Raw genomic sequence first — 14307 nt, 5'->3', positions numbered from 1 at the left:
GGAATCCCGAGAGGCCCCCGAGGAACTCGCATGGGGACTGGCCTTTCCTGAGGCCACCAGAGCGGGTCCCTGAGGTCCCCGTCGTAAGTCGAGAGCACCTGCCGCAACTCGAGAAAATCCAGGAGGTTTTGCCCTCCAGGCGAGATGAGGCCCATTTCCGCTGAGGCTTCTCGAGGCCAATCACATCTAACCACTGGAACTTCCAAAGGGTCCTTCACACCCTTGCTGCAACTCAATAAGTTCCCCAACATACCCGTTTGCACTCGAGAGGAAGCACGTGGTGTCCCGCACACATCCAGGGGAGTCCCGTTTCCGCCTCCTAGCTCGAGATGAGGGATCCTTTCCCTGTTTCGTAGGGAAAGAATTCCCGGCGTTCCCGTCGCATCTCAAGAGGAGGCGCTCTCCACAGGAAAGGCGAGAGGAACTCCAGGGTCATGCCACCATTCCAAGAGTCCCCCAGATGTGTCAGTCCATTCCAGAGGAACCTGTTTTCCCTGCACTGCCTTGACGTTCAAGCCGAGGATCAACTCCCACCACGTGTGCACGTGGGACAGCCCTGTGGGAAAGCCTCGTGGGAAAGCCTCGTGGGAAAGACTCGAGGGAAAACCATAGATCCTTTGATCCACGCGGCGGACTGCGTGACACTGCTGCTACCGCTCTGGAGGAAAGCGCAAGTGCATGCCCGCATTCGAGACGAGGACTGACTCCCCTGGGGAGACTCCAGAAGTACCCCAAGATCCATGTCAGCACTGGAGAGGAATCCTCAGGTTCCGGCCCCGACTCCACACAAGGTCTTAGGCCCCGGCATCGACGGGAGAGGAATCCCGAGAGGCCCCCGAGGAACTCGCATGGGGACTGGCCTTTCCTGAGGCCACCAGAGCAGGTCCCTGAGGTCCCCGTCGTAAGTCGAGAGCACCTGCCGCAACTCGAGAAAATCCAGGAGGTTTTGCCCTCCAGGCGAGATGAGGCCCATTTCCGCTGAGGCTTCTCGAGGCTAATCACGTCTAACCACTGGAACTTCCAAAGGGTCCTTCACACCCTTGCTGCAACTCAAGAAGTACCCCGACATACCCGTCTCCACTCGAGAGGAAGCACGTGCGTCCCGCACACATCCAGGGGAGCCCCGTTTCCGCCTCCTAGCTCGAGATGAGGGATCCTTTCCCTGTTTCGTAGGGAAAGAATTCCCGGCGTTCCCGTCGCATCTCAAGAGGAGGCGCTCTCCACAGGAAAGGCGAGAGGAACTCCAGGGTCATGCCAACATTCCAAGAGTCCCCCAGATGTGTCAGTCCATTCCAGAGGAACCTGTTTTCCCCGCACTGCCTTGACGTTCAAGCCGAGGATCGACTCCCACCACGTGTGCACGTGGGACAGCCCTGTGGGAAAGCCTCGTGGGAAAGCCTCGTGGGAAAGACTCGAGGGAAAACCGTAGATCCTTTGATCCACGCGGCGGACTGCGTGACACTGCTGCTACCGCTCTGGAGGAAAGCGCAAGTGCATGCCCGCATTCGAGACGAGGACTGACTCCCCTGGGGAGACTCCAGAAGTACCCCAAGATCCATGTCAGCACTGGAGAGGAATCCTCAGGTTCCGGCCCCGACTCCACACAAAGTCTTAGGCCCCGGCATCGACGGGAGAGGAATCCCGAGAGGCCCCCGAGGAACTCGCATGGGGACTGGCCTTTCCTGAGGCCACCAGAGCGGTTCCCTGAGGTTCCCGTCGTAAGTCGAGAGCACCTGCCGCAACTCGAGAAAATCCAGGAGGTTTTGCCCTCCAGGCGAGATGAGGCCCATTTCCGCTGAGGCTTTTCGAGGCCAATCACATCTAACCACTGGAACTTCCAAAGGGTCCTTCACACCCTTGATGCAACTCAAGAAGTTCCCCGACATACACGTCTGCACTCGAGAGGAAGCACGTGGTGTCCCGCACACATCCAGGGGAGCCCCGTTTCCGCCTCCTAGCTCGAGATGAGGGATCCTTTCCCTGTTTCGTAGGGAAAGAATTCCCGGCGTTCCCGTCGCATCTCAAGAGGAGGCGCTCTCCACAGGAAAGGCGAGAGGAACTCCAGGGTCGTGACACCATTCCAAGAGTCCCCCAGATGTGTCAGTCCATTCCAGAGGAACCTGTTTTCCCTGCACTGCCTTGACGTTCAAGCCGAGGATCGACTCCCACCACGTGTGCACGTGGGACAGCCCTGTGGGAAAGCCTCGTGGGAAAGGCTCGTGGGAAAGACTCGAGGGAAAACCATAGATCCTTTGATCCACGCGGCGGACTGCGTGACACTGCTGCTACCGCTCTGGAGGAAAGCGCAAGTGCATGCCCGCATTCCCGACGAGGACTGACTCCCCTGGGGAGACTCCAGAAGTACCCCAAGATCCATGTCAGCACTGGAGAGGAATCCTCAGGTTCCGGCCCCGACTCCACACAAGGTCTTAGGCCCCTGCATCGACGGGAGAGGAATCCCGAGAGGCCCCCGAGGAACTCGCATGGGGACTGGCCTTTCCTGAGGCCACCAGAGCGGGTCCCTGAGGTCCCCGTCGTAAGTCGAGAGCACCTGCCGCAACTCGAGAAAATCCAGGAGGTTTTGCCCTCCAGGCGAGATGAGGCCCATTTCCGCTGAGGCTTCTCGAGGCTAATCACGTCTAACCACTGGAACTTCCTAAGGGTCCTTCACACCCTTGCTGCAACTCAAGAAGTTCCCCGACATACCCGTCTCCACTCGAGAGGAAGCACGTGGGTCCCGCACACATCCAGAGGAGCCCCGTCCGCCTCGTAGCTCGAAATGAGGGATCCTTTCCCTGTTTCGTAGGGAAAGAATTCCCGGCGTTCCCGTCGCATCTCAAGAGGAGGCGCTCTCCAAAGGAAAGGCGAGAGAAACTCCAGGGTCATGCCACCATTCCAAGAGACCCCAGATGTGTCAGTCTATTCTAGAGGAACCTCTTTTCCCTGTACTGCCTTGACGTTCAAGCCGAGGATCGACTCCCACCACGTGTGCACGTGGGACAGCCCTGTGGGAAAGCCTCTTGGGAAAGCCTCGTGGGAAAGACTCGAGGGAAAACCATAGATCCTTTGATCCACGCGGCGGACTGCGTGACACTGCTGCTACCGCTCTGGAGGAAAGCGCAAGTGCATGCCCGCATTCGAGACGAGGACTGACTCCCCTGGGGAGACTCCAGAAGTACCCCAAGATCCATGTCAGCACTGGAGAGGAATCCTCAGGTTCCGGTCCCGACTCCACACAAGGTCTTACGCCCCGGCATCGACGGGAGAGGAATCCCGAGAGGCCCGCGAGGAACTCGCATGGGGACTGGCCTTTCCTGAGGCCACCAGAGCGGGTCCCTGAGGTCCCGTCGTAAGTCGAGAGCACCTGCCGCAACTCGAGAAAATCCATGAGGTTTTGCCCTCCAGGCGTGATGAGGCCCATTTCCGCTGAGGCTTCTCGAGGCTAATCACATCTAACCACTGGAACTTCCAAAGGGTCCTTCACACCCTTGCTGCAACTCAAGCAGTTCCGCGACATACCCGTCTCCACTCGAGAGGAAGCACGTGGGGTCCCGTACACATCCAGGGGAGCCCCGCTTTTGCCTCCTAGCTCGAGATGAGGGATCCTTTCCCTGTTTCGTAGGGAAAGAATTCCCGGCGTTCCCGTCGCATCTCAAGAGGAGGCGCTCTCCACAGGAAAGGCGAGAGGAACTCCAGGGTCGTGCCACCATTCCAAGAGTCCCCCAGATGTGTCAGTCCATTCCAGAGGAACCTGTTTTCCCTGCACTTCCTTGACGTTCAAGCCGAGGATCGACTCCCACCAAGTGTGCACGTGGAACAGCCCTGTGGGAAAGCCTCCTGGGACAGCCTCGTGGGAAAGACTCGAGGGAAAATCATAGATCCTTTGATCCACGCTGTGGAATTCGTGACACTGCTGCTACCGCTCTGGAGGAAAGCGCAAGTGCATGCCTGCATTCGAGACGAGGATTGACTCCCCTGGGGAGAATCCAGAAGTACCCCAAGATCCATGTCAGCACTGGAGAGGAATGCTCAGGTTCCGGCCCCGACTCCACACATGGTCTTAGGCCCCGGCATCGACGGGAGAGGAATCCCAAGAGGCCCCCGAGGAACTCGCATGGGGACTGGCCTTTCCTGAGGCCACCAGAGCGGGTCCCTAAGGTCCCCGTCGTAATTCGAGAGCACCTGCCGCAACTCGAGAAAATCCAGGAGGTTTTGCCCTCCAGGCGAGATGAGGGCCATTTCCGCTGAGGCTTCTCGAGGCTAATCACCTCTAACCACTGGAACTTCCTAAGGGTCCTTCACACCCTTGCTGCAACTCAAGAAGTTCCCCGACATACCCGTCTCCACTCGAGAGGAAGCACGTGGGGTCCCGCACACATCCAGGGGAGCCCCGTTTCTGCCTCCTACCTCGAGAGGAGGGATCCTTCCCTTTTTCGTAGGGAAAGAATTCCCGGCGTTCCCGTCGCATCTCAAGAGGTGGTGCTCTCCACAGGAAAGGCGAGAGGAACTCCAGGGTCGTGCCACCGTTCCAAGAGTCCCCCAGATGTGTCAGTCCATTCCAGAGGAACCTGTTTTCCCTGCACTGCCTTGACGTTCAAGCCGAGGATCGACTCCCACCACGTGTGCACGTGGGACAGCCCTGTGGGAAAGCCTCGTGGGAAAGCCTCGTGGGAAAGACTCGAGGGAAAACCATAAATCCTTTGATCCACGCGGCGGACTGCTGACAGTGGTGCTACTGCTCTGGAGGAAAGCGCAAGGGCATGCCCGCATTCGAGACGAGGACTGACTCCCCTGGGGAGACTCCAGAAGTACCCCAAGATCCATGTCAGCACTGGAGAGGAATCCTCAGGTTCCGACCCCGCCTCCACACAAGGTCTTAGTCCCCGGCATGGACGGGAGAGGAATCCCGAGAGGCCCCCGAGGAACTCGCCTGGGGACTGGCCTTTCCTGAGGCCACCAGAGCGGGTCCCTGAGGTCCCCGTCGTAAGTCGACAGCAGCTACCACAACTCGAGAAAATCCAGGAGGTTTTGCCCTCCAGGCGAGATAAGGCCCATTTCCGCTGAGGCTTCTCGAGGCTAATCTCATCTAACCACTGGAACTTCCAAAGGGTCCTTCACACCCTTGCTGCAACTCAAGCAGTTCCCCGACATACCCGTCTCCACTCGAGAGGAAGCACGTGGGGTCCCGCACACATCCAGGGGAGCCCCGTTTCCGCCTCCTAGCTCGAGATGAGGGATCCTTTCCCTGTTTCGTAGGGAAAGAATTCCCGGCGTTCCCGTCGCATCTCAAGAGGAGGGGCTCTCCACAGGAAAGACGAGAGGAACTCCTGGGTCGTGCCACCATTCCTAGAGTCCCCCAGATGTGTCAGTCCATTCCAGAGGAACCTGTTTTCCCTGCACTGCCTTGACGTTCAAGCCGAGGATCGAATCCCACCACGTGTGCACGTGGGACAGCCCTGTGGGAAAGCCTCGTGGGAAAGCCTCGTGGGAAAGACTCGAGGGAAAACCATAGATCCTTTGATCCACGCGGCGGACTGCGTGACACTGCTGCTACCGCTCTGGAGGAAAGCGCAAGTGCATGCCCGCATTCGAGACGAGGACTGACTCCCCTGGGGAGACTCCAGAAGTACCCCAAGATCCATGTCAGCACTGGAGAGGAATACTCAGGTTCCGGCCTCGACTCCACACAAGGTCTTAGGCCCCGGCATCGACGGGAGAGGAATCCCGAGAGGCCCCCGAGGAACTCGCATGGGGACTGGCCTTTCCTGAGGCCACCAGAGCGGGTCCCTGAGGTCCCCGCCGAAAGTCGAGAGCACCTGCCGCAACTCGAGAAAATCCAGGAGGTTTTGCCCTCCAGGCGAGATGAGGCCCATTTCCGCTGAGGCTTCTCGAGGCTAATCACATCTAACCACTGGAACTTCCAAAGGGTCCTTCACACCCTTGCTGCAACTCAAGAATTTCCCCGACATACCAGTCCCCACTCGAGAGGAAGCACGTGGGGTCCCGCACACATCCAGGGGAGCCCCGTTTCCGCCTCCTAGCTCGAGATGAGGGATCCTTTCCCTGTTTCGTAGGGAAAGAATTCCCGGCGTTCCCGTCGCATCTCAAGAGGAGGCGCTCTCCACAGGAAAGGGGAGAGGAACTCCAGGGTCGTGCCACCATTCCAAGAGACCCCCAGATGTGTCAGTCCATTACAGAGGAACCTGTTTTCCCTGCACTGCCTTGAGGTTCAAGCCGAGGATCGTCTCCCACCACGTGTGCACGTGGGACAGCCCTGTGGGAAAGCCTCGTGGGAAAGCCTCGTGGGAAAGACTCGAGGGAAAACCATAGATCCTTTGATCCACGCGGCGGACTGCGTGACACTGCTGCTACCGCTATGGAGGAAAGCGCAAGTGCATACCCGCATTCGAGACGAGGACTGACTCCCCTGTGGAGACTCCAGAAGTACCCCAAGATCCATGTCAGCACTGGAGAGGAATCCTCAGGTTCCGGCCCCGAATCCACACAAGGTCTTAGGCCCCGGCATCGATGGGAGAGGAATCCCGAGAGGCCCCCGAGGAACTAGCATGGGGACTGGCCTTTCCTGAGGCCACCAGAGCGGGTCCCTGAGGTCCCCGTCGGAAGTCGAGAGCACCTGCCGCAACTCGAGAAAATCCAGGAGATTTTGCCCTCCAGGCGAGATGAGGCCCATTTCCGCTGAGGCTTCTCGAGGCTAATCACATCTAACCACTAGAACTTCCAAAGGGTCCTTCACACCCTTGCTGCAACTCAAGAAGTTCACCGACATACCCGTCTCCACTCGAGAGGAAGCACGAGGGTCCCGCACACATCCAGGGGAGACCCGTTTCCGCCTCCTAGCTCGAGATGAGGGTTCCTTTCCCTGTTTCTTAGGGAAAGAATTCCGGGCGTTCCCGTCGCATCTCAAGAGAGGCGCTCTCCACAGGAAAGGGGAGAGGAACTCCAGGGTCGTGCCACCATTCCACGAGTCCCCCAGATATGTCAGTCCATTACAGAGTAACCTGTTTCCCTGCACTGCCTTGACGTTCAAGCCGAGGATCGACTCCCACCACGTGTGCACGTGGGACAGCCCTGTGGGAAAGCCTCGTGGGAAAATCATAGATCCTTTGATCCACGCGGCGGACTGCGTGACACTGCTGCTACCGCTCTGGAGGAAAGCGCAAGTGCATGCCCGCATTCGAGACGAGGACTGACTCCCCTGGGGAGACTCCAGAAATACCCCAAGATCCATGTCAGCACTGGAGAGGAATCCTCAGGTTCCGGCCCCGACTCCACACAAGGTCTTAGGCCCCGGCATCGACGGGAGAGGAATCCCGAGAGGCGCCCGAGGAACTCGCATGGGGACTGGCCTTTCCTGAGGCCTCCAGAGCCAGTCCTTGTGGTCCCCTTCGTAAGTCGAGAGCACCTGCCGCAACTCGAGAAAATCCAGGAGGTTTTACCCTCCAGGCGAGATGAGGCCCAGTTCCGCTGAGGCTTCTCGAGGCCAATCACGTCTAACCACTGTAACTTCCAAAGGGTCCTTCACACCCTTGCTGCAACTCAAGAAGTTCCCCGACATACCCGTCTCCACTCAAGAGGAAGCACGAGGGTCCCGCACACATCCAGGGGAGCCCCGTTTCCGCCTCTTAGCTCGAGATGAGGGATCCTTTCCCTGTTTCGTAGGGAAAGAATTCCCGGCGTTCCCGTCGCATCTCAAGAGGAGGCGCTCTCCACAGGAAAGGCGAGAGGATCTCCAGGGTCGTGCCACCATTCCAAGAGTCCCCCGGATATGTCAGTCCATTCCAGAGAAACCTGTTTTCCCTGCACTGCCTAGACGTTCAAGCCGAGGATCGAGTCCCACCACGTGTGCACGTGGGACAGCCCTGTGGGAAAGCCTCGTGGGAAAGCCTCGTGGGAAAGACTCGAGGGAAAACCATAGATCCTTTGATCCAGGCGGCGGACTGCGTGACACTGCTGCTACCGCTCTGGAGGAAAGCGCAAGTGCATGCCGCATTCGAGACGAGGACTGAATCCCCTGGGGAGACTCCAGAAGTACCCCAAGATACATGTCAGCACTGGAGAGGAATCCTCAGGTTCCGGCCCCGACTCCACACAAGGTCTTAGGGCCCGGCATCGACGGGAGAGGAATCCCGAGAGGCCCCTGAGGAACTCGCATGGGGACTGGCCTTTCCTGAGGCCACCAGAGCGGGTCCCTGAGGTCCCCGTCGTAAGTCGAGAGCAACTGCCGCAACTCGAGAAAATCCAGGAGGTTTTGCCCTCCAGGCGAGATGAGGCCCATTTCCGCTGAGGCTTCTCGAGGCTAATCACGTCTAACCCCTGGAACTTCCTAAGGGTCCTTCACACCCTTGCTGCAACTCAAGAAGTTCCCCGACATACCCGTCTCCACTCGAGAGGAAGCACGTGCGGTCCCGCACACATCCAGGGGAGCCCTGTTTCTGCCTCCTAGCTCGAGATGAGGGATCCTTTCCCTGTTTCGTAGGGAAAGAATTCCCGGCGTTCCCGTCGCATCTCAAGAGGAGGCGCTCAACAGGAAAGGCGAGAGGAACTCCAGGGTCGTGGCACCATTCCAAGAGACCCCCAGATGTGTCAGTCCATTCCAGAGGAACCTGTTTTCCCTGCACTGCCTTGACGTTCAAGCAGAGGATCGACTCCCACCACGTGTGCACGTGGGACAGCCCTGTGGGAAAGCCTCGTGGGAAAGCCTCGTGGGAAAGACTCGAGGGAAAACCACAGATCCTTTGATCCACGCGGCGGACTGCGTGACACTGCTGCTACCGCTCTGGAGGAAAGCGCAAGTGCATGCCCGCATTCGAGACGAGAACTGACTCCCCTGGGGAGACTCCAGAATTACCCCAAGATCCATGTCAGCACTGGAGAGGAATCCTCAGGTTCCGGCCCCGACTTCACACAAGGTCTTAGGCCCTGGCATCGACGGGAGAGGAATCCTGAGAGGCCCCTGAGGAACTCGCATGGGGACTGGCCTTTCCTGAGGCCACCAGAGCGGGTCCATGAGGTCCCCGTCTTAATCGAGAGCACCTGCCGCAACTCGAGAAAATCCAGGAGGTTTTGCCCTCCAGGCGAGATGAGGCCCATTTCCGCTGAGGCTTCTCGAGGCTAATCACATCTAACCACTGGAACATCCAAAGGGTCCTTCTCACCCTTGCTGCAACTCAACAAGTTCCCCGACATACCCGTCTCCACTTGAGAGCAAGCACGAGGGTCCCGCACACATCCAGGGGAGCCCCGTTTCCGCTTCCTAGCTCGAGATGAGGTTTCCTTTCCCTGTTTCGTAGGTAAAGAATTCCCGGCGTTCCCGTCGCATCTCAAGAGGAGGCGCTCTCCACAGGAACGGCGAGAGGAACTCCAGGGTCTTGCCACCATTCCAAGAGTCCCCCAGATGTGTCAGTCCATTCCAGAGGAACCTGTTTTCCCTGCACTGCCTTGACGTTCAAGCCGAGGATCGACTCCCACCACGTGTGCACGTGGGACAGCCCTGTGGGAAAGCCTCGTGGGAAAGCTTCGTGGGAAAGACTCGAGGGAAAACCATAGATCCTTTGATGCAGGCGGCGGACTGCGTGACACTGCTGCTACCGCTCTGGAGGAAAGCGCAAGTGCATGCCCGCATTCGAGACGAGGACTGACTCCCCTGGGGAGACTCCAGAAGTACCCCAAGATCCATGTCAGCACTGGAGTGGAATCCTCAGGTTCCGGCCCCGACTCCACACAAGGTCTTCGGCCCCGGTATCGACGGGAGAGGAATCCCGAGAGGCCCCCGAGGAACTCGCATGGGGACTGGCCTTTCCTGAGGCCACCAGAGCGGGTCCCTGAGGTCCCCGTCGTAAGTCGAGAGCACCTGCCGCAACTCGAGAAAATCCAGGAGGTTTTGCCCTCCAGGCGAGATGAGGCCCATTTCCGCTGAGGCTTCTCGAGGCTAATCACATCTAACCACTGGAACTTCCAAAGGGTCCTTCACACCCTTGCTGCAAGTCCAGAAGTTCCCCGACATACCCGTCTCCACTCGAGAGGAAGCACGAGGTTCCCGCACACATCCGGGGGAGCCCCGGTTCCGCCTCCTAGCTCGAGATGAGGGATCCTTTCCCTGTTTCCTAGGGAAAGAATTCCCGGCGTTCCCGTCGCATCTCAAGAGGAGGCGCTCTCCACAGGAAAGGCGAGAGGAACTCCAGGGTCGTGCCACCATTCCAAGAGTCCCCCAGATGTGTCAGTCCATTCCAGAGGAACCTGTTTTCCCTGCACTGCCTTGACATTCAAGCCGAGGATCGACTCCCACCACGTGTGCACGTGGGACAGCCCTGTGGGAAAGACTCGTGGGAAAGCCTCGTGGGAAAGACTCGAGGGAAATCCATAGATCCTTTGATCCCCGCGGCGGACTGCGTGACACTGCTGCTACCGCTCTGGAGGACAGCGCAAGTGCATGCCCGCATTCGAGACGAGGACTGACTCCCCTGGGGAGACTCCAGAAGTACCCCAAGATCCGTGTCAGCACTGGAGTGGAATCCTCAGGTTCAGGCCCTGACTCCACAAAAGGTCTTAGGCCCCGGTATCGACGGGAGAGGAATCCCGAGAGGCCCCAGAGGAACTCGCATGGCGCCTGGACTTTCCTGAGGCCACCAGAGCGGGTCCCTGAGATCCCCGTCGTAAGTCGAGTGCACCTGCCGCAACTCGAGAAAATCCAGGAGGTTTTGCCCTCCAGGCGAGATGAGGCCCATTTCCGCTGAGGCTTCTCGAGGCTAATCACTTCTAACCACTGGAACTTCCAAAGGGTCCTTCACACCCTTCCTGCAACTCAAGAAGTTCCCCGACATACCCGTCTCCAATCGAGAGGAAGCACGAGGGTCCCGCACACATCCAGGGGAGCCCCGTTTCCGCCTCCTAGCTCGAGATGAGGGATCCTTTCCCTGTTTCGTAGGGAAAGAATTCCTGGCGTTCCCGTCGCAACTCAAGAGGAGGCGCTCTCCACAGGAAAGGCGAGAGGAACTCCAGGGTCGTGCCACCATTCCAAGAGTCCCCCAGATGTGTCAGTCCATTCCAGAGGAACCTGTTTTCCCTGCACTGCCTTGACGTTCAAGCCGAGGATCGACTCCCACCACGTGTGCACGTGGGATAGCCCTGTGGGAAAGCCTCGTGGGAAAGTACGTGGGAAAGACTCTAGGGAAAACCATAGATCCTTTGATCCACGCGGAGGACTGCGTGACACTGCTGCTACCGCTCTGGAGGAAAGCGCAAGTGCATGCCCGCATTCGAGACGAGGACTGACTCCCCTGGGGAGACTCCAGATGTACCCCAAGATCCATGTCAGCACTGGAGAGGAATCCTCAGGTTCCGGCCCCGACTAAACACAAGGTCTGAGGCCCCGGCATCGACGGGAGATGAATCCCGAGAGGCGCCCGAGGAACTCGCATGGGGACTGGCCTTTCCTGAGGCCACCAGAGCGGGTCCCTGAGGTCCCCGTCGTAAGTCTAGAGCACCTGCCGCAACTCGAGAAAATCCAGGAGGTTTTGCCCTCCAGGCGAGTTGAGGCCCATTTCCGCTGAGGCTTCTCGAGGCTAATCACGTCTAACCACTGGAACTTCCAAAGGGTCCTTCACACCCTTGCTGCAACTCAAGCAGTTCCGCGACATACCCGTCTCCACTAGAGAGGAAGCACGTGGGGTCCCGCACACATCCAGAGGAGCCCCGTTTCCGCCTCCTAGCTCGAGATGAGGGATACTTTCCCTGTTTCTTAGTGAAAGAATTCCCAGCGTTCCCGTCGCATCTCAAGAGGAGGCGCTCTCCACAGGAAAGGCGAGAGGAACTCCAGGTTCGTGGCACCATTTCAAGAGACCCCCAGATGTGTCACTCCATTCCTGAGGAACCTGTTTTCCCTGCACTGCCTTGACGTTCACGCCGAGGATCGACTCCCACCACGTGTGCACGTGGGACAGACCTGTGGGAAAGCCTCGTGGGAAAGCCTCGTTGGAAAGACTCGAGGGAAAACCATAGATCCTTTGATCCACGAGGTGGACTGCGTGACACTGCTGCTACCGCTCTGGAGGAAAGCGCAAGTGCATGCCCGCATTCGAGACGAGGACTGACTCCCCTGGGGAGACTCCAGAAGTACCCCAAGATCCATGTCAGCACTGGAGAGGAATCCTCAGGTTCCGGCCCCGACTCCACACAAGGTCTTAGGCCCCAGCATCGACGGGAGAGGAATCCCGACAGGACCCGAGGAACTCGCATGGGGACTGGCCTTTCCTGAGGCCACCAGAGCGGGTCTCTGTGGTCCCCGTCGTAAGTCGAGAGCACCTGCCGCAACTCGAGAAAATCCAGGAGGTTTTGCCCTCCAGGCGAGATGAGGCCCATTTCCGCTGAGGCTTCTCGAGGCTGATCACATCTAACCACTGGAACTTCCAAAGGGTCCTTCACACCCTTGCTGCAACTCAAGAAGTTCCCCGACATACCTGTCTCCACTCGAGAGGAAGCACGTGGGGTCCCGCACACATCCAGGGGAGCCCCGTTTCTGCCTCCAAGCTCGAGATGAATGATCCTTTCCCTGTTTCGTAGGGAAAGAATTCCGGCGTTCCCGTCGCATCTCAAGAGGAGGCGCTCTCCACAGGAAAGGCGAGAGGAAGTCCAGGGTCGTGCCACCATGACAAGAGTCCCCCAGATATGACAGTCCATTCCAGAGTAACCTGTTTTCCCTGCACTGCCTTGACGTTCAAGCCGAGGATCGACTCCCACCACGTGTGCACGTGGGACAGCCCTGTGGAAAGCCTCGTGGGAAAGCCTCGTGGGAAAGACTCGAGGGAAAACCATAGATCCTTTGATCCACGCGGCGGACTGCGTGACACTGCTGCTACCGCTCTGGAGGAAAGCGCAAGTGCATGCTCGCATTCGAGGCGAAGACTGACTCCCCTGGGGAGACTCCAGAAGTACCCCAAGATCCATGTCAGCACTGGAGAGGAATCCTCAGGTTCCGGCCCCGACTGCACACAAGGTCTTAGGCCCCGGCATCAACGGATGAGGAATCCCGAGAGGCCCCCGAGGAACTCGCATGGGGACTGGCCTTTCCTGAGGCCACCAGAGCGGGTCCCTGAGGTCCCGGTCGTAAGTCGAGAGCACCTGCCGCAACTCGAGAAAATCCAGGAGGTTTTGCCCTCCAGGCGAGATGAGGCCCATTTCCGCTGAGGCTTCTCGAGGCTAATCACGTCTAACCACTGGAACTTCCAAAGGGTCCTTCACACCCTTGCTGCAACTCAAGAAGTTCCCCGACATACCCGTCTCCACTCGAGAGGAAGCAAGAGGGTCCCGCACACATCCAGGGGAGCCCCGTTTCCGCCTCCAAGCTCGAGATGAGGGATCCTTTCCCTGTTTCGTAGGGAAAGAATTCCGGTGTTCCCGTCGCATCTCAAGAGGAGGCGCTCTCCACAGGAAAGGCGAGAGGACTCCAGCGTCGTGCCACCATCCAAAGTGTCCCCCAGATATGTCAGTCCATTCCAGAGGAACCTGTTTTCCCTGCACTGCCTTCACGTTCAAGCCGAGGATCGACTCTCACCACGTGTGCACGTGGGACAGCCCTTGGGAAGGCCTCGTGGGAAAGCCTCGTGGGAAAGACTAGAGGGAAAACCATAGATACTTTGATGCACGCGGCGGAGTGCGTGACACTGCTGCTACCGCTCTGGAGGATAGTGCAAGTGCATGCCCGCATTCCAGACGAGGACTGACTCCCCTGGGGAGACTCCAGAAGTACCCCAAGATCCATGTCAGCACTGGAGAGGAATCCTCAGGTTCCGGCCCCGACTCCACACAAGGTCTTCGGCCCCGGCATCGAAGGGAGAGGAATCCCGAGAGGCCCCCGAGGAACTCGCATGGGGACTGGCCTTTCCTGAGGCCACCAGAGCGGGTCCCTGAGGTCCCCGTCGTAAGTCGAGAGCACCTGCCGCAACTTGAGAAAATCCAGGAGGTTTTGCCCTCCAGGCGAGATGAGGCCCATTTCCGATGAGGCTTCCCGAGGCTAATCATATCTAACCACTGGAACTTCCAAAGGGTCCTTCACACCCTTGCTGCAACTCAAGAAGTTCCCCGACATACCCGTCTCCACTCGAGAGGAAGCACGTGGGGTCCCGCACACATCCAGGGGAGCCCCGTTTCCGCCTCCTAGCTCGAGATGATGGATCCTTTCAGTGTTTCGTAGGGAAAGAATACCGGCGTTCCCGTCGCATCTCAAGAGGAGGCGCTCTCCATAGGAAAGGCGAGAAGAACTCCAGGGTCGTGACACCATTCCAAGAGTCC

The sequence above is a fragment of the Ovis canadensis genome, chromosome 23, assembly GCF_042477335.2.
Source record: "Ovis canadensis isolate MfBH-ARS-UI-01 breed Bighorn chromosome 23, ARS-UI_OviCan_v2, whole genome shotgun sequence".
Taxonomy (NCBI): domain Eukaryota; kingdom Metazoa; phylum Chordata; class Mammalia; order Artiodactyla; family Bovidae; genus Ovis; species Ovis canadensis.
This window is presented reverse-complemented; position numbering follows the sequence as displayed.